The sequence below is a fragment of the Xyrauchen texanus genome, chromosome 38 (assembly GCF_025860055.1).
Source record: "Xyrauchen texanus isolate HMW12.3.18 chromosome 38, RBS_HiC_50CHRs, whole genome shotgun sequence".
NCBI classification, from domain to species: Eukaryota; Metazoa; Chordata; class Actinopteri; order Cypriniformes; family Catostomidae; genus Xyrauchen; species Xyrauchen texanus.
The window spans coordinates 23,353,787-23,381,101 of record NC_068313.1 but is presented as its reverse complement, the minus strand read 5'-3'; the positions used below and the strand labels follow the sequence as shown (position 1 = coordinate 23,381,101).

Here is a 27,315-nt window from a genome sequence, read left to right as displayed (position 1 = left end):
AGTGCTTTTAGATTTTAGTGCTGCATTCGACACGATAGATCACAACATTCTCTTGAATAGGCTAGAGAATTATGTTTGCATTTATATTTAATGTATCTTGGGTTGCAGTTCCTTTTATGTTGCATAGTTTTATTCATGGTTTTCCAGTACAAGGACATGCATCAAGTGACATTATTTTTGTTGTTGATGTCAACGTTTGACTTTCAGCACACAACTGAATAACACAGACTGCATGACTATGATAAATGATTACTGCAAGAGTTGGATTAACATACAGGTGCGAAGGGACCATTTCTCAATTGCACAAATAAAAAATACATATACATATTTGTCTCTGGCTTTCTTTTGCTCGCATGTCAATGATGCCGAGATCTACTTAATTTAATCACTGAGAAGGTTTACCTGCAAAATTAGTAGCACCAAACATCACAAGAAGCCTCAAGAATGGACGCAGAGTAGCCGTATAACACTTTTCCTTGAGCAGAATATTGCACTACAGATCGCTAAGTTTGTTCAAAGGAGAAAGCGAGAGACAGAAAATGTGCACTCGTGTGCATGGTTGCCAGATTACAAAATAGGTATAACATTAGGCGGAATATTTCCAATTTGTGCAAGTATAAATTTCAAACTGGGGGTGTTTCTTCTCTTATCTTATCATAAGTAATATTTACATTATATTCATGATGTTAGCCAGAGGGGAAATGGCCCCCACAGTGAGTCTGGTTTCTCCCAAGGTTATTTTTCTCCATTAATCAACATCTTATGGAGTTTTGTGTTCCTTGCCACAGTCGCTTTCAGCTTGCTCACTGAGGTTATTAATACAATTTATTATTTAATGACTTATTTGTAAACACGATTAACAGCCGTATTTTATCTAATTACACAATGATGATTCATCGACATTATAGACATACAGTTTTATCGTCTGTTAATGCCTGATCTTCTGTAAAGCTGCTTTGAAACGATGTGTGTTGATGTGTGTTAAAATTGACTTGAAATTGACTTGACTTCTTCTGATATATTAATTGTTTATAATCCATGGCTTATTGAATGTCTGACAAGAGCATGGTTCTGTCTGTATTATCTTTATTGTTGATGTAATTGGATTTCACCCACCCAGCTATATATTGTACCAGTTATTGACAACCAGTATTGGTCAACCCACTACTCTTCAGTACCAGACTGGGGATTGGTTTTAGTGTGGCAGTCAGAATTGGCAATTTTTTCAGTATATTCGCCATACTTAAAAGTGACAAGTAATTTTTGTGAAATTGCAAAAATATCTGTTTTCAAACAGGTTTCCTGAACACTCCCCTTGTCTGCCATTAATTGAGAAAACCAATAGTACTGTACCAAACTACAGTACGTTTTTGGTTGAGCAAATGTAGTGGTGTCAAACTGGTCAGGTGCTTAGAGCAATGTTTTAATGTTGCGGCATTGCACATTATAGAATCATTCTACAAATGGTTTACTTACAGTTGTCTCTAATGGGATAGGAGAAAGAATTTTAACATTTCAAAAAATTACACTTTACCTGATTCTAGATAATGGACAGAGGATCTCATTTTAAAAATGCAAGTCTTTTTTTGTACAATAGATGGCGTCATCGATTAAGACCACATTCAATCTGCAGCTCCTTGCAGAGTGGACTTAATACTTCCATCAGTCACGACGCCTCGTTTCTTCATCACCCTGCAAATCACACTCTCTATCTTGCCCTGTTCATTATCATTCTCTTTCGTTTGCTGATGCACTCTTACTCATAGGTTGCCAATTACTTTGACTTGCTCATTTTCGACAGCCATCTCAGAGGCAGTGGAACCTCTCCTGCCTCCATCCCACCTGTCAGAACCTTCAAACCAGCATGTGGATTAAAGCTAGCACACACTCGGTAGTCTGTATGTGTTTACACTCCTTATGCTTATGCTAGATGTCTCCATCAAATAGAATTTAAAATGCTGAAAGGTCGCTGCAATTGTCTGTCTCAGTTTTGTTAAAATGTATCTTTTTAGTTTTGTCCACTTGGCCCACTTGTCAGGCCAAGTTCTCCTTGGCAACCGCCACTCCCCAGTTACCTTCGTAAGGAACGTAAAGGAATGGTTCACCTGCAAATGAACTTTTTGTCATCGCTTACCCCAATGTCATTTCAACTAGTGTTGTTTCTTTCTTCAGTGAATCTTAAAAAGATGTTTTCCTTACAATGAAATTGATTACCATTTTTACTGCCACACTCCAAAAATGAATGAAAAGCAAAATAAAATTAGTCAAACGACTCTTGTGCTGTGTTTAAAGGTTTGTAAAGCCATACGATAGCTGTGTAGGAGGAACATACCGAAATTTGTGATATTCACTGATAATCTTCTACCTAGCAATAGTTCTCAAATATCATTCGCCCTTTTTTTCAATTATAAAATTGCACTGTTGTACCAGTTGTGGCATCACTGAAAGCAAATGGCATTGTCTTGTGTAATGTGAGCAATTGTTTAAAAAACACAGCCAAGAATAATATTGTATAAAGCTATGATAGAGGTAAAGATTTTCACTTTGTAATGACTTGAATATTTGTCTTTTTCTCACTCAAATGCTTTTGTGTATCTGTATACGTTAGCTTTAGAGCTTGGCTGTAAATCATTATTTACATCTTTTAGGTGAAAGACTTTGTGATGGCTCCAATTTAGATGAAAATTTTATACAAATTATTTTAAATGGCAACCATTTTTGAAAGCCATCCTGCATTATTTTGTACAGTGTGATCAGGGGAAACCTATTATCTGTTATGGCATCTTGTCATAGATGCACATGCATTCTTCATTTTTCCGCAAAGTGATTTGTCCTCTGACATGTGACAGTCCGTTCAGTGCCCAATCTTGCTGCTTTCCTCTTGTTGTCTGCTCTGCTCAGTTCAGACACACTGCACTGAGTCCCAGCCTGTCACTCTATGGCTCTAAAGCGTATGCCATTTCCAATTTGCTCCTCCGGTGTTCATTCTGCCTTTCTCGACGGCATTGCCCATCATCTATACATTTGGCTCAGTCAGCCAATTACTACACACCATCAGGACTTGGCCATGTGAAGTGTTTGTTTTATTCTTATGACTCATCCAAAAGATTCACAATTATTAGCATTCTTTTATTCCAGTGTAATATCAGTTTCTTTTTTTTCAGGGTCTTTTTCATTAATTCATTAATTCGATGAGGCGTGCTCTTGGAAATGCTGGAGGGAATTTTTTTTTTATTTTTATTAATTTTTTTTTAATAAATCAGAAGTAGGCGGATCCTTTGTGTGCACGACAAGCTCTATATTTAGTCAAATAGTTTCGGAAATACATAAGTACAGTGATGTATCAAAAGAACAGAATGAGGACGTGAGAGACCAGGCACTTTGGAATTAAACCCATTTTTCAGTAGCAAAATTTTACAATATAAGCAGCAGAGACCACACTTTTTTTTTTTTTTTTTATTATTAAAGTGGATGTTTTAAATTAGTCATGCCTCCCAGAACAAGCCCTAAACTCTTGTATTTACCTATCCACCCATTCCTTACCCCCCTCCGTTGTCCAGCCTTACGGCCTGTAGATTAGAATGCTGTATCGATCCCTCCGCTTCAACTTGAGTGGGTTTTGTTTTTTCTCTCTACAACCCCACACACTCCCTCTTTCTCCCAGCCACTCCAGAGTGCCAAGTGAAAATGGGTTTCTGATTTCACCGTTGCAACCCTTACCCCATCTCCCTGAACCATACCTACACAGTTGATTTGTTTCTCTAGTAGCCCTAGTGTCTCTCTGGTCACTACTGCTGCTGTTTTTAGCTTGAATTTCCCTAGCTAATGCAGGACATGCTATTTCTGCTTGGATGTTGCTTCTCTCTAGATCAGAGCTATTCAGAGCTCATTTGTACAGACAGCTATTTAGCAGTCTGCACAGATGAGCTGTTGACATTTGTGTACAGAAGAACAGATGTCTGAGATGATACATTTATTTCTTAATGATTGACAGTATTATGGATTGACAGGAAGTTATTTTTGTTTACAGGTATGACATGGAAGGACATGCTATAGATGGACAGTCTGTGACTGAGATGAGAGGACCAGGAGGTGGTGGAAACACAAACTGGAAGACTCTGGCAGAAGTAAAGAATGAGCACTTAGGCCACGGAGACAAAGTATGGGACTCTGCTCTTTGTGTAGATTTTGCAAAGGCCACTTTAGAAAACAGCATTAAAAGGGGAAACACAGCACTTAACACTCTGCATATCCCTCTGAAGAATCCCAACATTAGAAAACCTTTAGTATATACAGTATATAGAATTTAGCAAAACTGCAGGTTGCAGCAAAGTGCTCATTTCACACGCAAAGAGGGCATTTAAATAGAAGTCTTAATGTCACAGCAGCAAAATGGCCTGTTTATTTCTAAGGGTCAGAGAGAGGGTGGGAAATGGTCATTTAAAACTAAATTGTCTGTTTTTGTTGCAAATTTATTTTACATTTAAGGTCAAATAAATGTAATATGTAAAATATGACAACTTTAATTGTTAATCTGTAATGCCTTGAGGAGTGTCCTCTTGTTAGGGTCTCTATGTGTCTCTTTATTTGATAAGATATTAGTCGGTCCTGTATGACAAAAGACTAGGATGTCGTCATTTAACCACACTATTACAACTCTCCTTGTTCTTTAATCACACAATATATTGCCCTTTCCAAAGTGTGTGCTTAAATTTTTATTCACATTTAGCACTGAGATAGAGAATTGAGATTAGCAGGACTACATTTACTGAGCCTAATAATTAAGAGATTATTCTATAGATAAGATGAATAATAAATCTGCCCTTGTCTGCTGCTGTTGAACATTGTGCCATCAGTCAAATGGCATCTCAACCAAGTAGAATGGCTGCTGTTTGTATTTGCATATTATTTTTGTGGCTAATATAATAGCATCAAGGGCAGGCAATCTTCCTCATAGCAAGCAAGGTCCATACAGACCTTTTCTATGTGGATTGTGCACCGATATGACTAAGCAAAAGTACTCAGAAGGCTGCTTTCTTAAATATTTTTATCAAAGTATATTTGACATTATTATTATACATTGTCAACAAATTCTAAAATCACTGAGAAAATAAAGAATAAATAAAATACAATAAATTGCTAAATAAACATCAGTACTGTATGTTCAGGATCAGTCAGTTGCTGACATTTAAATAAAGAATAAATTAAAAGCACACAGCCAAGATAACAAAGGAGTGGCTACGGGACAACTCTGTGAAGGTCCTTGAGTGGCCCAGCCAGAGCCCAGACTTGAACCCGATTGAACATCTCTGGAGAGATCTGAAAATGGCTGTGCACTGACGCTCCCCATCCAACCTGATGGAGCTTGAGAGGTCCTGCAAAGAAGAATGGGAGAAACTGCCCAAAAACAGGTGTGCCAAGATTGTAGCATCATACTCAAAAAGACTTGAGGCTGTAATTGGTGCCAAAGGTGCCTCAACAAAGTATTGAGCAAAGGCCGTGAATACTTAAGTACATGTGATTTTTATTATTTTTTTTTCATTTTATTTATTTTTTTATAAATTTGCAAAGATTTCAAACAAACTTCTTTCAGGTTGTCATTATGGGGTATTGTTTGTAGAATTTTGAGGAAAATAATGAATTTAATCAATTTTGGAAAAAGGCTGTAACATAACAAAATGTGGAAAAAGTGAAAAACTGTGAATAATTTCCGGATGCACTGTACTTTTCAGCATTGCATCTCACCAACTAGGTAACAACAGACACAATCCACCACCGTTGTCTGCTGAGCTGCAAAAAGATACTCCGTTTACCTTTCAGTCTGCTACTGTCACAGTTCCCCCTGACACTCACAGTGCACACACCCCACGATCTCTCTCTCCCGAATTCTAATCACCTGCACCTGAAGCTCGTTCCCACATTCATCAACCTCACAGTATTTATGCTCCACTCCCCCATCACTCCTTGTCTGGTCTCAACTACGATCACAGACCCACTTACCTGCTTCTTCCTGGAGACTCTCCGTTAAATCCCTAACTCGCCTCTCCAACGAAGTCCTGTTCCTAGCTCTACTCCTCCTTCCAGTTCCGGTTTCCTCGCTATTCCCCGAACTGCAGACTTCACCCAGGTTTACTCGCTATTCAGCGGACTGCATCCATCACCCAGGTTTCCTCGCGATTCAGCGAAACTGCAGTCATCACCCAGGTTTACTCGCTATTCAGCGGACTGCATCCATCACCCCGGTTTCCTCGCTATTCAGCGATCTGCAGTCATCACCCAGGTTTCCTCGCTATTCAGCGAACTGCAGTCATCACCCAGGTTTACTCGCTATTCAGCGAACTGCATCCTTCACCCTGGTTTACTCTCTATTCAGTGAACTGCATCCATCTCCCAGGTTTCCTCGCTATTCAGCGAACTGCATTCTTCACCCAGGTCTCCTCGCTATTCCGCGGATTGCAGTCATCATCCAGGTTTACTCGCTATCCAGCGAACTGCAGTTATCACCCAGGTTAATCCGCTATCCAGCGAACCGCAGTCATCACCCTGGTTTACCCATTCCCCTATATCCCTCAATAAACTACACCTCCGGGTTTAACACTACCATCGAGTCTGAGTATCTGTTACAGCTACGTTACTGACTGTAGAGACAAACTATAGCTGGCTAACAGCAAACAGATGTCATAAACGAGGTCAAGCAGCTAAAAGCTTAACTCTTCACAAAGTTTGTGTCCCAGTTTTCCATCCCACAGTGCCAAGCATAATGAAACTCCTGGTCAAAAATGTCCTACTATCCAGTGCCTAGATAACCCTATTCTGAACTTGTCACGATGAGTGGTCGACTGATAAGGGCTTTTTAATTGCTGGTGCCGATATCCAGAGGGCAGGGTGGCCGATACAATGTCGAAATATATATATATTATTTAGCTGTATATTTACTCAATTTCACACAAAACAAATAAAATATATACTTTAAATGGTAGATAGCAGTTTCTTCAGATTCCTGTTAGTCATCAAATTTTAGTCATTTATTTACACATGAAGAAATTGTTAATATGTTAGGAAGAAGGAAATTGTGGAAAATGTACACACAGTTGTCCAGCAACCATGGATGGCATGTGTGCATTAACAATAACATTTACTCAAATACTAAATCAAGCCAATTGTACATACAGTGCATAGTGAATAAGACATTTACTTACACCAATCAGCCACTAAATTAAAACCACCTGTCTAATATTTTGTAAGTCCCCCTCGTGCCGCCAAAACATAGCCAAATTATTTTTGCATTCTGAGATGTTATTCTTCTCACCACAGTTGTACAGAGCGGTTATCTGAGTTACTGTAAACATTGTCAGTTCAGACCAGTTCTATGGATGGAAATGCCTTGTTGTTGAGAGGTCAACAAAGAATGGCCTGGCTGGTTCAAACTGAGAAAGTCTACGGTACTTGGATAACTGCTCTCTACAATTTTGGAGATGTGCCTGGGTAGCTCATCGAGTAAAGACGCTGACTACCACCCCTGGAGTCGTGTGCTCAAATCCAGGATGTGCTGAGTGACACAAGCCAGGTCTCCTAAGCAACCAAGTTGGCCCAGTTGCTAGGGAGGGGAGAGTCACATGAGGTAACATCCTAGTGGTCACTATAATGTGGTTTACTCTCAGTGGGGTGTGTGGCGAGTTGTGCGTGGATGCCGCGGAGAATAGCGTGAAGCCTCCACACGCGCTATGTCTCTGCGATAACGCGCTCAACAAGCCACATGATAAGATGCGCAGATTGATGGTCTCAGACACGGAGGCAACTGAGGTTCGTCCTCCGCCGCACAGATTGAGGTGAGTCACTGCTCCACCACAAGGACTTGGAGCACATTGGGAAATTGGGCATTCCAATTTGGGGAGAAAAAGTGGTGAATGTTTTTTTAAATACAATGTCCCCAATAATTTAATCACATTTATAATTTGCAAGATATGACTTATGCCTTATGTGATCCCACATATGCGGTTTACAGATATAAATTCATAAATACATCATATTAACCTCCTGGCCGTCCTGCCATTTACACATGCTTTTAAGCCAAGAGTTCTGTGGAGGAGATGATGGGTTTTTGGTCACCCGTTTAGTCATGCTGCCATGCAACTTTTGCCCACGTGTAGTGTTTTCACAAGAAGGAACACCGATTTAGTCACTGAGTTATTTGATTATTGGATTATTGACTTGCTACTAAATCGGCTGTGATGTGTAATATACAGTAGGTAGATTAGGTCTAATCTGTGAATGAATAATGTGTATATAACATGAAATCAGACATCCCAAACAAGACCAACACTGACTGATATACAAAGCACAAAAACAAAAATTCCTGTATGGTCCAGAAATTAGACATGTAACAGGTGTTTTATGAGGATGATATGAAGTAGAACATTTTAAATATTCATCTTCAACCTGCAGCTGAACAGCTCTGATAATAATAGCCTAATAGCCATCGTCATCTTGCTGCTTTTCATATCAAACGTCATTATCATGTTGAATTAATGTTTACGTTTTGAAACACTAATGCTCTCCCACTAATGCTCTCCCAGCACATGCGTGTTAAACTGATGACGCTGCATGGAGAGAGATGATGATGAAATGCACGGAGAGACAGATTTTCAGTCCTATAGAAGAAACTCTTAAGAAACTGATTTCTTATGTTCCAATGTGTGGATTACTAATTTTCACCAACATGTAAAACTAAATATTTGGGGATTTCGCGCACTGTGAACAGGGAATGTGCGGGGATACTTCAAATGTTGCAAAACACGTAAAATCCTGCAACAAAATTCATTAAGTAGGTTTTTTTCCCTGATAATTTCTACACATTGGTAATAGCTGCTGCTAAGACACTTGGAAAAGAGCGAGGACAGTTCTAGGAGAGTGCACTTGTGTCTGCACGATCTTGTGCATGCACGCGACTGCCTTGGCACATCCAGTATATTATGCATTTGCGCATCTTTGCAAGATACATATTCTTGCGTTCACTCCATGTAATTTGTGCTCTCTCGTTTGATTTGTGCTCTCTCGTTTGATAACTAATGTTATAAATGCAGCACTGGCCCGATCGGGCAGGTGACAATTCTAGCAACTAGCTCGAATCTTTCTCACACTGGTCCCGGGCCATCGAGCAGTCCTTATTGTCGAGCCTTGGCTTCTCCGAATGCTTTTCTGAGATGTGTGTTGGCACTGTTTTGTTGGCACGAGGGGGACCTACACAATATTAGGCAGGTGGTTTTATTGTTGTGGCTGATCTGTGTATAGAACACTTGAAGTGCTTTTACCCTGAAAAATGTAGGCAGGTGGCTTGCTAACTTGCTGCCTAATCAGTTAATGGTTGTTTTGAATGAATGGAACTCTTAAGGAAACTGGTCTCCAAACAGTTTGAGAAGCACCTTATTTTAATTCTACCTCTGTATACAGCCTCCGGAGGCAGCATTTTCCTGATTTTGGACACAGCCTTGAAGTTGCACTCATGCGCTCATCCAACACAAGCAGCAGCAATCTCCTGACATTTTAAATGACCTGGATCACCTGCTTGGATTGACATGGAGTGACCATCATGATTTGTGAATCAAAGATACTTTTGATCCTAATCATGAAGTTTTTGATTCTGGCTGATGGAATATGCGCTTCAGAGGAAGATATATTAGATGAGCACTCAATGGGAAGAAAACGCTTGATTTTCGTGAGATTCATGGATTACATCTGTTTAAATTAGATATTTGCAAATGGTATATAAAACAAGTTTTATTGATATTTGCCTTTTATCATTAGAAATAAGGTTAAAGTTGATTGGGAACTGTTGAGGAGTGACTGTTAGAATTCATGCTTTTGAGGTAAAGGAGCACTCCACAGGATTCGATATTGTGATGTTGAACATTCATTATTACAACTGCTTCAGCCCCTCCCTCCTGGAAAACAGCAACGTGGATGTAGATTACACACTGGTTTGATCACATGGCTCAGGGACGTGATCAAATTGATCTGATTATGTGTGAAGTTACCACCATCATGCATTTTTAATTAGAAAAATGTAAACTGCAAAATGTTTCAGAGAAACGCTAAATCTGTCAAGGTTAAGATAAAGCATTTAGGTCAAATGAAGTGGCACTAACCCGTGTGTATTTTACAAAAGCAGTGGGGATGTGTCCCAAATGGTTTAAGGTTGTTGGTGTTTTCCCCCTTAGTCTTGAAATGTCTGTAGACATTCTCGGCAGATTGGTTTTCCTGGATCATCAGCAACAACCCAAAATAATTCCACATCTCGTGTTTAAAAAGCTTCTCACTCTAAATAAGTTTTATTTAAATCCATATACATTAGGAGAAATGACCGCCAAATTAACATGCTGGGATTCAGACGAGTGTGTTTTGAAGCATGGGAAACCAAACATTAAAAAATAAACAATACCATATAAGGGGCAAATTCTAAACTGTATTTTGCGCTCTTAAAGGGCACTGCTTGAATCGGACCCCACTCAAAGGCTACATTTTTTATTTTATTGCAGACATAGGTTTGATTCAAATGAAAGTTTGAGTGAAAATTAAATGTACTACTGCAGATACAACATAACTTACAGTACTACCCTATTGATGGTTCTACAGTTTAAACAAATACTGTGGTACCACCAGTATTATGAAGCTTTAGTATCAAGATGCCACCATAGCACTGGTATACCGTGCACCCTAAGCCAGACACAATCCTAACTCATGTAAAAGAATAAGTAAAATTGTCAACTACAGTGACAGGCAACAAGAAAAAATATATTCTGCTCTTCACCCTCTGTCAGGACCCATTCATCTTGGAAGTGAATGTGACAATTACATTGGTATTTACTGGATTAATAATTGCATCCAGTATTGAGTAGCGAAAATATTCAGAGAGATTTTTGTGTCGCTAAGTGAAATGACAGTCATTTACAGGGATATTTCACTTATTGAAAGGCAAGCCTTTTTTCTCTGCTCTTTCTGCCATTATCGTTCACATTTCCCTGGAGGCTTCTTTTATTTTTATATGATGTGACACGGAATATGAATTCCACCCCTTCTAGAAGTTAATTGGGGTCAAATTCTTGAAGCGAAACAACTGAGTGGTCAGCAGTGAACCTGTGATAGGAGAAATCAATTTCAGCAGCAACACGTTTTGCCATTTGTTTTTGTTTTCGTAGCTCATTTCCTTAGACAATGTGGGGTTAAGACTTTGCCAGAGGCTCTGTGTAGATTATGGTCTAAAGAGAGATGAAAATCCACTGTGAGCTGATTCTCAATCTACAGAAAGGCACAGTGCTCTTATTTTGCAAGTTATTAAAGAGTAAATTTTACAGCATAAATATTGATTAAGACCTATTTTCTTAAGGAAGACTTTCTTAAGCCCTCTGTAGGTCATTGCAATGAAAAATCTAATTTTACGGCACTCATCAGCACACTGTCACCTGGGTAAACAGGGCTCCAGACTAACATATGAGACTGGTGGCACAGATGATGGCACCAGCACCTTATTTGGTTGCGCCAGTAAAAAAAGATTATTTTTTTGTCCTTAATTTAAAAAAATATATTAATAAAAAAAATTATGATCGAAACTAATAATAGTGACATTATTATATATTGCACATATTTTGTCACTAAATGGACATTTGACACAGCATTAATTTTGACTTGTGGATGCAACAGTAACATCTAGAAAAATAAGTTTTAATACATTTTTTACATACTTTGTATAGGGCTAAATTGAAATATTCTGACTGCGACTTGGGACTCCTGATTAAGTATAATCTCTTCAAAAGCCTGTTATCTTTCCCTACAATCAAAGAGAAGATTCTAGAACAGATTTTACAACTATGAAATCTGATTGCTTGGTCCATAATAGTTATGAAAATTGCCATAGTTCTTTCAAAGTTTCCACAGTTTTTAAAGTGAGTTTTGTTAGCTGACCACAGGTCACTGGTAAATGCATGCTCCTCACTATGATAGTAACTTCAACAAAACAAACAATCACACTTTTATTATGAAAAGACAGATTTAGAAAATAATTATTTTTTTTTGAAACTGACATAATTGAAAAAGAAATTATTTAATAAGGCTATATAAATAATATACTAATATTTGGTATCAGTGTAACACATTTCTGCATTAACACAGTAAGTGTTATATTAAATCCAAGATCAATTGTTGTGGCACATTGCCTACACTGGACGCAAGCAGCGCATTGCATCAAAAGTATTAAAACCCCATTATAATCAATGATCCTGTCTACAGCCGTGGCCAGAAGTATTGGCAGTAACATACATTTAGTGTTTTCCAAAGTTTGCTGCTTCAGTATTTTTAGATTATTTTTTCACATGTTTCTATTGTATACTGGGAAAAAATGACAAGCATTTCACAACTTTTAAAGGCGTTTATTGGCAAAAACATTCAATATATGCAAAGAGTCAGTATTTACAGTGTTGATCCTTGTTCTTCATAACCTCTGCAATTCGCTCTGGTATGCTGGACATCAGCTTCTGGGCCAAATCCTGACTGATGGTGATCCATTCATGTCTTTTGCTCAGAGTTAATCACAATTTGGGGCTTCTGCTTGTCCACTCGCCTTTTGAGGATTGATCACAGGTTCTCTATGGGATTAAGATCCGGGGAGTTGACTGGCCACAGATCTAAAATTTCAATGTAATGATCTCCAAGCCACTTCATTATCACTCTTGCCTTGTGACAGGGTGCTCCATCATGCTGGAAAATGCACGGATCATCACCAAATTGCTCCTGGATAGTTGGGAGAAGTTGCTTTTGCAGGACGTTTTGATATTCTTTATTCATGTCAGTGTTTTTGGGCAGAATTGTGAGAGGTCACACTCCCTTGGATGAAAAACAATCCACACACATGGATGGCCTCAGGATGCTTAACTGTTGACACGACACTGGACTCATGGTAGCGTTCACCTTTTAATCTCCGGACTATCGATTTTCCAGATGTCCCAAACAGTCGGAAAGGGGCTTCATCAGAGAAAATAACTTTGCACCAGTCTTCTGCTATCCAATCCTTGTACTTCCTGCAGAATTTCAGTCTGTCCTTGATGTTTTTCTTGGAGAGAAGTGGCTTCTTTGCTGCCCTTCTTGACACCAGGCCATTGTCCAAAAGTTTTCGCCTCACTGTGCATGCAGATGCACTCACACCAACCTGCTGTCAATATTGAGCAAGCTCTGCACTGGTGGTGACATGATTCCGTAGCCGCCGACTCAGTAGGAGATGGTCCTGGCGCTTGCTGGACACTCTGGGATGTCCTGAAGCCGCCTTCACTGCAGTTGAACTTCTCTCCATGAAGTTTTTGATGATCCGGTAAATGGTTCTTTCAGGTGCAATATTCTTTGCAGCAATTTCCTTGAATGCGAGGCCATTTTGATGCAAAGGGATGATGGCTGCACATCTTTCTTCAGAGGCAACCATTGCTAACAAGAACACAATGATTGGAAGCACTTCTTCCCTGCTTTTATAGCAAACAGTCTGCTCTTTATTATCCAATCAGAATGATAGTGATTTCACCTGACTAGTACTCATTCACACTTTCCCAGGTGCTACTGATATGATTTGTGAAATTATGTTGGCTGGTCATTTTGTGCCAGGGCCAAAAAACAGTGAAAATTGGGTTTTTGTGATAAAGTTCATTTTTTGGCCAATGAAGCTTTTTGCAATTATTTAAAATGCATCTGATCACTCTGCACAACAATCTAGAAACAATGTGAATCAACACCACAACAACTGAAGCAGAAAAATTTGCGAAACACAAATTTATGTCACTGCCAATTATTTTGGCCACGGCTGTATACTGGAAGGGTCCGTTGCGGTGCGTCCGTCGCGCCGAAAATAAACAGGTGTCCCGGGCCATTTTGTGCTGCACGCGCTGGCATTACTACACAAATAAACGGTTTAGAACATTCATGTTGACGTGTCCAGTGTATACAGCCTCAAGCTGGTGTGGATTATATACAACCTTCTGTGCTTGGTGCAATGTTTTTTCTTGTTTTTCTGGTAAATGTTGTTTATAACTGTGAGGTCTTAAATATGGTTTTAAATTAGTTTCATATTAAAAGGGTTTCAGCAGCCTAATTCATAAGATTTGTGTGGAGTGAACAACAATGTTATCCTGCTTATTACATGGCTACGAACCAACTAAATAAATACATGGACATAAAATATTGATTTGCATTGAAACGATGTAATTTGAGAAGAAAGAAATCGATGAACAGCTGGAATAACCCTCCGGTTTGCGATGAGTTCTGTTGGTATTTAATTTGTAATATACACAATAATCAGCTAGACTGCTTGCTAGATAAATAAATAAATAAATGGACATAAAACATTGCTTTGTACTGAAATTATGTAATTATGTGAGAAGAAATAAATGACTGAACAGTTTATATCCACCTCCTGTTGGCGTCGAAGTTCTGTTTGTGTTTACTTTTTAAAATGACCATCTGACTCATTATTTGGCCTATTACAAGACTACTTGCCAAATAAACAAATGAACATGAAACACTGATTTAAGTTTCAATTATTTTATTAGCTTACTTGTAGAGAATGCATAGTGAGCAGAGAAGATGAAGAGACTGCTCACAGAACACGGTTGAGCGGTCTGATACGTCTAAATCTGTGATACATGTGGTAGTTAGTTACAGAGCAATAATTGACTGCTGGATGGTTAGAGTATTCCAGAGAGTCCTGCATTAATGTATACGAACTGATAATGAACAATTGGATTTCTATAAATTAACTCTAAATTTAACTATTATTGTTTACATCCACAGGGAACTAGCTTGATTGCTTTTATCCAGCATTTAATTTAGACAAAATGAAAGCCGCAGCGCTGCTTGCATTTAAGTTTTATTCTATTTCTATTAGCAGGTCAGTGTAGACATATTTTGTCTTTTATGCAAAGTTTTTGCCCATTCTTCCTCAAGCCACTTAAACATGCCAAAGATTTGCACCCCTATCATAGAATATGATCATGACGGTTCCATAAAGATTCCCAACGCTAGTGCTTTGGAGAGGTTTGGGTTATTACGCGTTCCCAGAGCATTTGTGAAGAGCAGTAGTCAGAGCACAGTCATGCTTATACCAGCTAGTGTGACTCTTTCACCTGTAATCTGCAGTCTCCAATCTCTCTCACTTTTCTCTCCCCTCCTCTCGTGTGTGTGTGTGTGTGTGTGTGTGTGTGAGAAACATTAAGGTGCCCTTAGCTTACTCCTCAACTTTGCTGTTCTCCCTTTTACTCTTCTAACCTCCCAAACACAATTTTCTCTCAGTCTTAATCCCTCTCTTACTTGCTGGATGGGGCTGTTACTGCACAGAATAAATCAGAGTATCGCAGTTATTCTCTCTCTTTTTTCTTCTTTTTTTTCTCCTTTACCTATAGCTCCAGTGTCTCTGTTTTTCCTGTCCCCCATTGTCTCTGCCTACATTTAGAACAGAGCCTTTGACCTCACCTTCAGGAGTTTTACGGATGCCGCTTTCCCTTCAGTTCCAGCCCTGTTCAGAAGCCCTCTTTATGTTCATGCATATTCTCTGCTTTGCATATCCCAATTTTTAAATGAATATGCACAAGTTTTCATTTTGCATTTCTGTTTGGCCAAATTTACAAAGAGTTTGCACATTTTTTCTTTCTTTTTAAAGCTCTGTATATCATATGATATAACTAGATATGCACCGATCGACCGGTCACAGCCGCATGTAAACATGTCATTGGCGTGGAAGATCTTCACTGTGTGAGTGAAGAAAACATAAAGTTTGAAATGTGTAATAATTAAAAGGCCAAAATAAACCGTGGGGGAACCACCACAATAACTTTCGGATCAACAAAACTAATTAGACATTTAAAACACCATCATCCAGCTGAAAATGCTCATTTTAAAAAAGAAGCTAAAAAGTGAAAGCGGCTAAAGCTAGCCAGAGCTCAGAGCCAGACACAAGTCAGCAGCCTCTCCTATCATTCCTTGGAATGAGCAGCGAAAAGACCAAAGCTATTACGAGGAAAATTATGGAATTCATGGCCCTGGATGATCAGCTGTTCTCCATAGTTGAGGACAGAGGGTTCAGAAATCTGATACATTTCCTCGATACAGAGTAGGAGGTACTTTCCGAAGTCGCGTTGCCTGAGTTGTTTAATCTCGTGTCATGTAACACACGCAGCCTGTTATCTGTCAACATTTGGGTACACAAATCCGGGAGAGGGGAAGGGGGGTGCTGGATGGCAGAGGCAGGCTAAATACATACAAATTGTGCCGTTGTGATTTAACCAAATTTTTCCCACCGTGTCCGATATTAAAATCAGTGCGACACACATTGCAAAAGGCGTGGGCATTGTCGATATGGCTTCGGGATATGAAATTCAATTCTTCCATCCAGCTGTTGTTAAATGTACATGTATATTTTGTTTTTTTCACCGGAGCACCAGCTGAGACTTCTCCTCCCATCTACCAGTGATGCTTGATTTAACAGCCCGTGTCTACTGCCTGCGCAGATAGCAGTTGTAGCTTGCCAGATTGTGGTCATAAATGATTTGTAATGTGTTTGATGTGTCGATTGTGTGAGTAGGATGCATTTCATTCAAGATCTGGCAACTGGACCACCTTGGAATAATATATTGATTTGATTATTCATATAACGTGGTTTGGGCCATACAAATTACGGGAGTTTTTTTGGGAGAAATAACAAAACGGGAGACTCCCGGGAAAAACGGGAGTGTTGACAGGTATACAAGCCGTTCCCGAAGCAGTGCTCAGTTTTACAACTGATATTTGTACATCTAACGTAAGTTGAGCATATTGGACACTTCAGTTTTTCAGATCTTTGGAATTGTTTTATTAGACGAGTAATAAAGAGAAAAAGGTCCATTTATAAAAATAGTGGAAAATTACATCTGTTATATAAAGCAACTTTTATATAACTTTTTTTCTAAAATCATTTGCAGTTAATTGTTATTTCTACCTCTTTCTAGTCACAGAGCACTTTATTTTGAGAGTTGTTTAAGTGAGAGAAGATCCTGTAACTTAGTGCAGTTTGGGGGAAATTGTAATGTTTAATAATTTATTTTATTATGAAAATAAAATTTAGCATTGAAGAAAAATCGGTATCGGCAGGTCACAGTTGCAAAAAATCGGAAATCGAAATCGGCCAAGAAAATTGCAATTGGTGCATCTCTAAATATAACTCTACATTTATATCCTAAGAACTTAAGGTGATTTATACCATGGAACTGGTGGTCAGATGAACAGTACCAGTCAGAAGTTGGAACACACCTGTTCATCAAGTCATTATTCTAAACTAAGAAATACCACAAATAGAAATATGGGAATTTTGCAGTGACCAAAAAATTGCTAAATCAAAACTGTCTTGTATTGTAGGTTCTTCAAAGTAGCCACCTTTTGTCCAGCATATATAGGAACTATACACTCACCTAAAGGATTATTAGGAACACCTGTTCAATTTCTCATTAATGCAATTATCTAATCAACCAATCACATGGCAGTTGCTTCAATGCATTTAGGGGTATGGTCCTGGTCAAGACAATCTCCTGAACTCCAAACTGAATGTCAGAATGGGAAAGAAAGGTGATTTAAGCAATTTTGAGCGTGGCATGGTTGTTGGTGCCAGACGGGCCGGTCTGAGTATTTCACAATCTGCTCAGTTACTGGGATTTTCACGCACAACCATTTCTAGGGTTTACAAAGAATGGTGTGAAAAGGGAAAAACATCCAGTATGCGGCAGTCCTGTGGGCTGAAAATGCCTTGTTGATGCTAGAGGTCAGAGGAGAATGGGCCGACTGATTCAAGCTGATAGAAGAGCAACTTTGCCTGAAATAACCACTCGTTACAACCGAGGTATGCAGCAAAGCATTTGTGAAGCCACAACACGCACAACCTTGAGGCGGATGGGCTACAACAGCAGAAGACCCCACCGGGTACCACTCATCTCCACTACAAATAGGAAAAAGAGGCTACAATTTGCAAGAGCTCACCAAAATTGGACAGTTGAAGACTGGAAAAATGTTGTCTGGTCTGATGAGTCTCGATTTCTGTTGAGACATTCAGATGGTAGAGTCAGAATTTGGCGTAAACAGAATGAGAACATGGATCCATCATGCCTTGTTACCACTGTGCAGGCTGGTGGTGGTAGTGGTGGTGTAATGGTGTGGCGGATGTTTTCTTGGCACACTTTAGGCACCTTAGTGCCAATTGGGCATCGTTTAAATGCCACTCCTACCTGAGCATTGTTTCTGACCATGTCCATCCCTTTATGGCCACCATGTACCCATCCTCTGATGGCTACTTCCAACAGGATAATGCACCATGTCACAAAGCTTGAATCATTTCAAATTGGTTTCTTGAACATGACAATGAGTTCACTGTACTAAAATGGCCCCCACAGTCACCAGATCTCAACCCAATAGAGCATCTTTGGGATGTGGTGGAACGGGAGCTTCGTGCCCTGGATGTGCATCCCACAAATCTCCATCAACTGCAAGATGCTATCCTATCAATATGGGCCAGCATTTCTAAAGAATGCTTTTAGCACCTTGTTGAATCAATGCCACGTAGAATTAAGGCAGTTCTGAAGGTGAAAGGGGGTCAAACACAGTATTAGTATGGTGTTCCTAACAATCCTTTAGGTGAGTGTATATCTTGAAGATGTTTTAAAGGAGTTCCCATATATGTTGCACACTTCAATTAAAAATAATGAAATTAGAATTTGAGTCTTAAGATCAATTCTTTTATTGATATCTAAAATATCGATATTTTAAGCATAATCCTTAAGATAAAAAGTTTTTTTCAAACATTTGACTGGTATTCTATTTAATAGAATTAGCTTTGTTTAAGATATGGCACTAATATCTCCATTTAATCTTAATCTACAGAATATTTCCCCCCCTGGAGTCTCATCATTGTGAACACTTGTCTTCTCTTCCTTGGCTGATTATTTATCTTGCATCATCACAATATTGTACATTCGTAAAGAGAATTGCTTGTATCAGCCTTGTAAATCAGTAAAGACTGCAACAAGAAGGTGGTGAACCAGCATAATGGCATGTACCGCTGTGAGAAATGCGACAGAGTTCTCTGACTTCAAATATCGCCTCATGCTTTCTGTAAGTCTACCCATCTTGGCTGTGCTGCCACTTCTGAAATATTGTCAAGGTCTATACATTTTCTCTGGCTTTCCTCTTCCATATGGATACCCATTCTCCTCTTCAAATCTTAAGTAATCTCTCCTGTGTCATTTTCTGTGTGTCCTGCGCTTTGTATTTGTGTCATTCACACCTACTGCTCACCTACCTCTTTTAATTGGAAATGGGGGATGGGTCAGGATGGTTGACTAATCATCCTGTGTCAGCAGATTTCCTAATCATTTCAGATTTCTAATCATCCTGTTAAAATAAGCAGATTTCTCTCTTGTTTCTCGTCCCGTCTGCCATCAACACATCACCGTCCTCTGTAACACTGGAGCATAAGCGTATGTTTGGAACCAGTGTGGCTCCAAACATACCTGTGTGCCTGGCCTAGCTCACTTTTCCCATCCTCACTGCCAAATCTGGCAACATAGCATTTATTTATTGGGCGTGTCTTGTAATGAATCATCAGACATGAAGTGTGAATGAAGTGTTTTGCTAATGGTACTTTCATTCCCTGCCAGGCCAATGTCGCCGATTTCGGAGACAACAAATGGATGACTTGCTTTCAAGACAGCACAGAGATCATCCTGGGCCAAAATGCATCGTACCTCGGCCAACTCAAGGACTCTGTAAGATTCTCCTTCCATTTCTGCTGCTCAATCTCATTATTTTTTTCTAGGCTTTCTTTCTATGTGACATTAAAAAGTGTGCCCTTAAAGAATGACTGTGGTATTACAAGGACGGAGAAGCAGCACGTTGTGTATGAATTGGAGTCCTTTTTGTGGCATATGTTCATGAAATGGCCTTTCAAACTGAAGGTCTTTTTCTGAATGATTGATTCAGTCCTCTTTGAATGCTCTATTAAGAGACCAATCTATTTTGCGTTTACATGACATTGTTTGTTACCATCGAATAATTCTGTCTTCACTGTCTTGTCTTGCTTTTACAGAATGAGGCTGCATTTGACGAAGTTTTCCGGCATGCAAACTTCAATACATTTCTCTTGCGGAACAGAGTGAAGTTGGAGACCTACAATGTAAGTATAGCCTAAAATGATCACACTATTTAAAGCTGCACTCATTAATTAAGCTCCTCTGGACGACATTGCATTTATCCTGGACATGCTGACACCTTGTAGTGTGGGTGCATCATTACGCAAAATCAGTAGTTGTCAGTTACAGATGCCAGTGCCGCAATTCACTGCAGCCATGATTAAATTATGCTGTGATGCTTCTATGATTTCAGAAAACACGGGGATTGTCAGGATAAAATAATTAGTATTCTGTTGGTCATGTGATATCAACCCCCATCAGTGAAGCTCATCTCCCTGTACAATAAACCAGTTTTTTTTTAGGCCAAATTATATGACTGGAATCTTCATATTATGTGAGTGTAAATTATTTTAATCATGTTTTTCCAAAAGTGCTATTCATATTTTTTTTATGAGGAAAACATTAGAGTGCACCTTCTAATGAAAATAAGTACTCTTTTGTTGCTTCACAAAAAAATAATTGATTAATTGTTTGAACAAAAATCAGTTTGAAAGCTGAACAATGCATGTACATTAGTATGTGTTTTGAGAATTATGGAAATTGACACCATCTCTAGTGTTATGTCCATCGTAGTCCGTGTGATACAAATTGCTCTACAACTTGTTCCTTCAACACACTACGTACTAAACACAGCCGTGAGAAACATAGTGACACGTGAACATTGAGGATGTTTGTTTTGTGTGTTTCTGTGTACCTGAAGACAAAAATGCCACCTACTCTGTTTCACTTCAGCAAACACACCTGCTCACAAACCCAGTGCAAAAAAAACAACAACATGAAGGCTATTTTCTTCCACTGCTTTTTCTCCTGATTATTAGAGTTCAAATTCATGTTACTTCTCAAAATTCAAATTAACTTCATTTACTCGGTTCCATATTAGCTACATATAATTTATAGCCTTTAATTGGGTAGCTTATTTCTTTAATCGGGTTAGCCATATAGTGGTCCTGCAGTTAGTCTCTGTGTAATGCAATTTATTATTCTGCAGGGAAATTAGTATTCATCTGAAATGCTGTATCAGTATCTGAATTCCCAGCCACTACCTTGCTGTAGATCATTAAATTACATGTTCAGGTAATGGAATCAGAATAAAAGGCCCAAGTCAGCCCTCTTGAAGGTCACCTTTAACTCAAATTTATGAAAATATGGATCTTATCAGGGAATCGGATTGGACTTTTGCCAGACACAAACATTCTGACAAAATATTCAAGACTTAGGAGCCAGTTGCAGTGTTCTGGATATTGAATCACTGATATTTTATAATAAATCACTGCTGTACTATATAATAGAATAAAGTTCTAAAGTAGACTATATATTTCCAAAACCGACTAGTCAGCTAATTGGTCTAAAGGTAGCCCTGCATAATTGGAATGAGTTTGGGTTTACCCTCCCCAATCAGAAATGTTTCTTAGGGGGGGCAAAACGATGTGTTCTTGCATTCGAGAGAAAAAAAAACTGGATGGAGCACAACGGAAAGGAGCCGAATGCAAGGGTTTCTAGACACATTTTTAAAAGTTGACAATTTTAAACTTGACACGTCGTCTTAAAAACACAAAGCTCTAGGCAGAATACTGAAAGAACAGTGGCAAAAGACATCTGTTTAAAAGACCAGCGTTTCAAAGGGGATGATTTTAAATGCACTATTTATCGGAGAGCATTTTTTGGATGCAAGCTGTCTAACAGCTAAGCACAGCACTCTGAAAAATGACTCATCAAGTTGACCAAATCTGACTTGGATTGATTGGACCAGACCAACTAAATGTCAGTCAAATACTGTAGTGTGTAGTCACGCAAATCGAATAACTTTGTAGCAACACAAAACGGTTATTCGCAATTACAACGAGCTTTAAAATAGTAGTGAAAACAGTTGCAAGGTTCATCAACAACAGTATGTTGCGCTGTTGCTGTTTTGTAGTCATACTATGTTCGGTAGAAACAATATGGTGTTGATGGCTTGGCAGCTCACAGGGAATTTTCCTATTATCCTCAGTGTTTTTTTATTATTTTCTTTTGTTTTTTTTCAGTTGTAATATTTCAATGAATGGAGATGTATAAAGTTGTGCCAAGAATATTATGCACGTTTCAATACACAGTCCAAATCTACCCTCATTGCAGTTGAAGTAAATGGAATGCTGTCTATTTTTATAGCCATGACATTTTCACTTAATACTACACATTAATTTGTTTGCTATTGAATTGCTGTTCATCTTATTATTGCATTACATTCACATCCTTCTGTTTATTAATATCTGTACGGGCTGTTTGTAGTAGAAATCCACAAAAATGGAATACAGAAGAAAAGAAACAGGATTGTCATCAAGCCATTACAGGCTTAAGTATGAATTCTTGCCTTCTCAGCACAGTCCAGTGCTCAGAGTAAAAGCAGATGTGGATTTGCATAACAATGGCTGCCTGGTTTCCTATGCTTGCCCACTTATAAGGTTTCTTGGAAGATATGACCAACATGATTTGACAAATTAAACTTGGAAAAAAAAAAAGCAAGCAAAAATAAATGGTACCGTGTACATAAATGCACTTACTATAGAAGTCTATGTGGGAAATGCATTGCCCTGGGTTATATTTTGAAAGTATAGCCACAAGACTTAACATGAGACTAGAATTAAAATTGCTCACTGACCTCTTGTGCAAAGTTTTATCCAGTTTTTAACACCTGTCAAGACCATGTAAAGGCAGTAAAACTTCACATGATTAACTCTAGGAATCCAGAAAGGGACCATTTACAAATGGAACATTCCTGATTATAAAGCCATTTACATGGCTTTTAAATTTACAGCTCAAATAATACACAAGCTGTACCAGAAGAATTAATGTGATATATAAAATGATATGCTTCACATTTCAGCCTTCAAACCCTCTAAAAATTGTCCCATTCACTTCCATTGTAAGTGCCTCACTGTAACCCTGAGTTTTGCTAATTTTAAGAAAAGGAGGGACAAGACTAAATAATTTTGTGATAATCAACATTATGCAACAAATGCTATTGACTGAGCTTAACTTTAATTGAACAAGTATATTACTTTATCTTGAGCCAGTATTCAGCCAACTAGAACCCTACATTTAAAAATGTCATAGATTCTGGATTAATGTTCATAGTACATTACAGGTATTATTAGATTGTTGAAATCGTTGTATTATAAAGTGCAATATTTCATCCATGCCTTCTTCTAAAGTGGTGTTATTTATTTTGGCGTGCAAGTTTGGCTGCTATTCAACTGTATTTTTTGTGTGAATCGGAAGTTATGTTTGAAGTTGGTGTTATGGTGTATCTCTTGAAGTTTCTCGCACAGTTCTAGTGTGGCTCTCTAGGCATTCTGAGGAGAACATCAGTGAGACTGTTGTTCTTTTCTGAAACCCTTCTGAATACTAAATCTACTATTCCGTGACAGCACATCTCTAAAAAACCCCAGTTCACTTAAAACTGCTCTTTTCGCTCCGCAGCCGTCTAAAAATAACCTCTACTGGTAAAATCCCTAAATAGCAAACACGCCAAAAAAATGTAACACTGTTCGCACACATCAAACATACTTTGTTATACATTTGTTAAACAGCCGTTTTCCTTTTATCCTGTTTTTCTTTCTCCCTCACCCCACCTTGACACATTCTTCATGTTTTCCTCCTAGCCCGATTTGTCATTAGCAGTGGTGGTATTACTTACTTTCTCTGCATGTCATGCAGTAAACTGCAGTGCTAGTTGAGGGGATATGTTTATGAATACTAAGGCCCGCTGGTTTTCATGCCTGTCAGTCACTCATAATCACAGAAATTAGCTTGGTGCTCCGTGAGAGGTGAGGGAGTGAGCCTTGTGGATCCTTCAGCTCTAAATTTAGAGAGAAGTAATTCTAGCCTATATAGAAAGTTGGACTGACATGATAGAGCTTCTATCCTCTTCTCTTGCTGCTTCATATTAAAGGGATAGTTCACCCAAAAATGAAATTTCTCTCATTTACTCACCTTCATGCCATTCCAGATGTGTATGACATTCTTTCCTCTGCAGAACACAAATTATAATTTTTAGAAGAATATTGAGAATGGGTTCAATCTTTAACTGGCTGGCAGAAGCCACCACTGGCGGATCACCTGACCTGCCACCAACCACTGGCAGATGGGGTGATAGCAGTGACAACTCACAAGACCTGCCAGTCCATTCTGGTAGGTAGCCCTCTAGTGGTAGGTCACGTGATCAGCCACTTCGGCAAATGTCATGAACAATTTACAACTGTCAGGTTTATGAGGATTTTTAAATTAAATCTATTTACAAAGCAACACATTTTGCTCACTTCGTTCTACTGTCACTCCAAGGAACTTTAATAATTTATTCTCATTCTTATTCTCATAATCATATGCATTAACGCTGTTTTATGGAATTTGCTCACCATTACAGCTGTCGAATTACACAGCCGCTATTACGTTAAAGAGCTCTGATTTGTGTATTCCTTCTGCTCTCACTACAAGGAATTACATTAATTTATTCTTATGGATCTGCTCATGAAAGTCTTTTTCACAGGATTTACTTACCATAAGAGCGGTCTAATAATGGTGATCTCAATTGGTAAACAGACGCACTTGTCTGTCAATTCAGTCAGCCGCTATTATGTTTAATAACCCAGTTTTTCCAATATTGCTTCCATTATCACTCCCAAATAATACAATTAATTACTTCTTATGGATCTACTCTTATACATTAAATTATTATGGTCTTATTGTAGGCTACAGTATACTACTGCATAAAGATTAAGATTCTCAACGTAAATGTTATTAACTGTATTGATCACATGAACTGCTACAATCACTAGGTGTGCTCGACTTGAACTGCATCTTGATTTACCAATCAGCCAGATATGCCATATGCAGTCGGGGGAGGAGCTGAAAAGAGAGTAGCCAAGCAGGACACTTTGCTCTTCCTGTCGTTTGCTGAACCTACATTAGTTACAGAAGATCATGTGATGTTTGGAGATGAAATGGGTTTCAGATAGACAGATGCTTGGATTTTACACAAAATAATCAAACATTATTCGTTTGAAATAATGGAACTGCTTAATACAGTGCCTGTTTGGTGTGCAAGAAGAAAGTACAATAAAAGCCTGTATTATATTAATACCAATTAAGGAGTCAGTATATGTAATCATTTAGAACGTTTTTAATTATTAAACATAATATAGCATGATATAAACATGATGTGTGGTTATGAAAAGTTGTGAGAGTTCGTGTCAGAATAAACACCATAGTAATGGCATACTAATTTACTACAGTACTAACTTATTTATGCCATAGACTGATATAGCAGAAGTAGTAAGAGTAGTCTGTAAAGTATGTAATTGCGAACGTAGCCCGTGAACACGTGTAACTGTTGTCATGTGAGTCTGGCCAATAGTGAAGAAGCTGTGTTATCATCAGGGCTTGTGCAGCTCCTCTAGTGCAACTGCAGGAGCTGCACCAGCCGGCTGCTCTCGAATCGCTCTCATGGTACTTTGATGACATGCGTAAAGGTGACACTGTGGTGGCGCCGGTTCAAGTCAGTCAACATTTCTAATTGACATGCACTGCTTCAAGTCCAGCACTGATCGGTCTGTGCAGTGCAGTATGAAGTCGACTACACCTACTGGCAGATGAGGAGATGGCAGTGGCAGCTCAGAAGACCTAACAGTCCATATTGAAAGGAGGAAGCCCTCTAGTGGCAGGTCATGTGATCAGGAAAAGAAAAAATTGGAGCTTTGTAAATAGACCTTATAGATTAAAAATCCTAATACTTCTGATAGTTGTCAATGGTTCATGCCATTTTCTGAAGTGGCTGATCATGTGACCTGCCTCTAGGGATCTGCCCCTTGCCATTACGGACTGACAGGTCTTGTGAACTGCCACAGTGGTTGATGGCGGGTTATGTGATCCATCAGTGGTGGCTTCTGCAGCCCATCTAGAGATTGAACACCTACTGGAATATTTCAGCTCTTCAGGTCCATACAATTTAAATGAATTGGTGCCAACATTTTGCGGCTCCAAAAAGCATGTAAAAGCACATTAAAATAATCCATAAATCTCCTGTGTTTATTTTGTGATGTGATAGGTGTGGGGAGAAACAGATCAATATTTAAGTCCTTTTTTGCATGAAATTCTTCTCCCTGCCCAGTGAGGGGAACAAAGAATCTGCACAAAGAATGTGAATCAGATCTGTTTTTCACACACACCTGTCGCTTCTGAAGATATTGATTTAACCAATGGACTAATTGTATGCTGATTTATGGGATTTTTGGAGCTTCAAAATTTTGGCACATTCATTTGCATTGTATTGACCTACAGAGCTGAGAAATTGATCTAAAATTCTTTGTTTGAGTTACGCAGATGAAAGAAAGTCATACACATCTGGGATGGCATGAGGCTGAGTAAATGATGAGAGAAATTTCATTTTTGGATGAACCATCCCTTTAATGTGCCTTTGTTTTGGTTATTCATATGGACATAATGAACATGAATATGGACAGTGATATGTATTTTGTTTAAGCCTCAGGGGAAGTTCAGTCTCGGAATGGAGGCAGACACACATGGTGCAAGTCTGTGCCTGTAGGTTAGTGCCCCTGGCTACCAAGAAGAGCATTAAAATATGGTTTAATTACCTAACTTCAGTCAATGTTGTGAATATTTCCTTTAAAGTCAAATCCAACATAAATATATGTACTGTGCTTATACTTCCTCACAATTAATTCATGTTGAGAATTCAATTCCCAGTTGACTAGATAACTTGTATGAGGTTCACCCAAACATCATTTTAATATTGTCACAAGAATGTGACGGCTTACTAATACATTGTTAATCAGTGCAGTTTGTAATTTTGGGGGAAAAAAGGGGATATTTAATTTACTCAAATATGTGTACAAGCAACATGAAACAATATTTAAAAGTGAAAACCTTGTTTAAAGATGCTCTAAGGTATTCATCCTCTTAAACATAATGACAGTGGCCTCTAGGAATACAAACTTACATCTATCAGCAAGAGCAAAAGTTTCAGTTAGTGACAAAGACATACTTTAGTTGTAGGCATTTTTTGTCACTCATGATTAATTAT

The 27,315-nt window shown here is 38.6% G+C and overlaps 1 pseudogene; it reads left to right on the top strand.

The window, feature by feature from the left end:
• LOC127631679 (replication protein A 70 kDa DNA-binding subunit-like) overlaps positions 1 to 25,231 on the top strand; it is a 55,098-nt pseudogene extending 29,867 nt beyond the window's left edge.
• Positions 25,232 to 27,315: the final 2,084 nt, after the last annotated feature.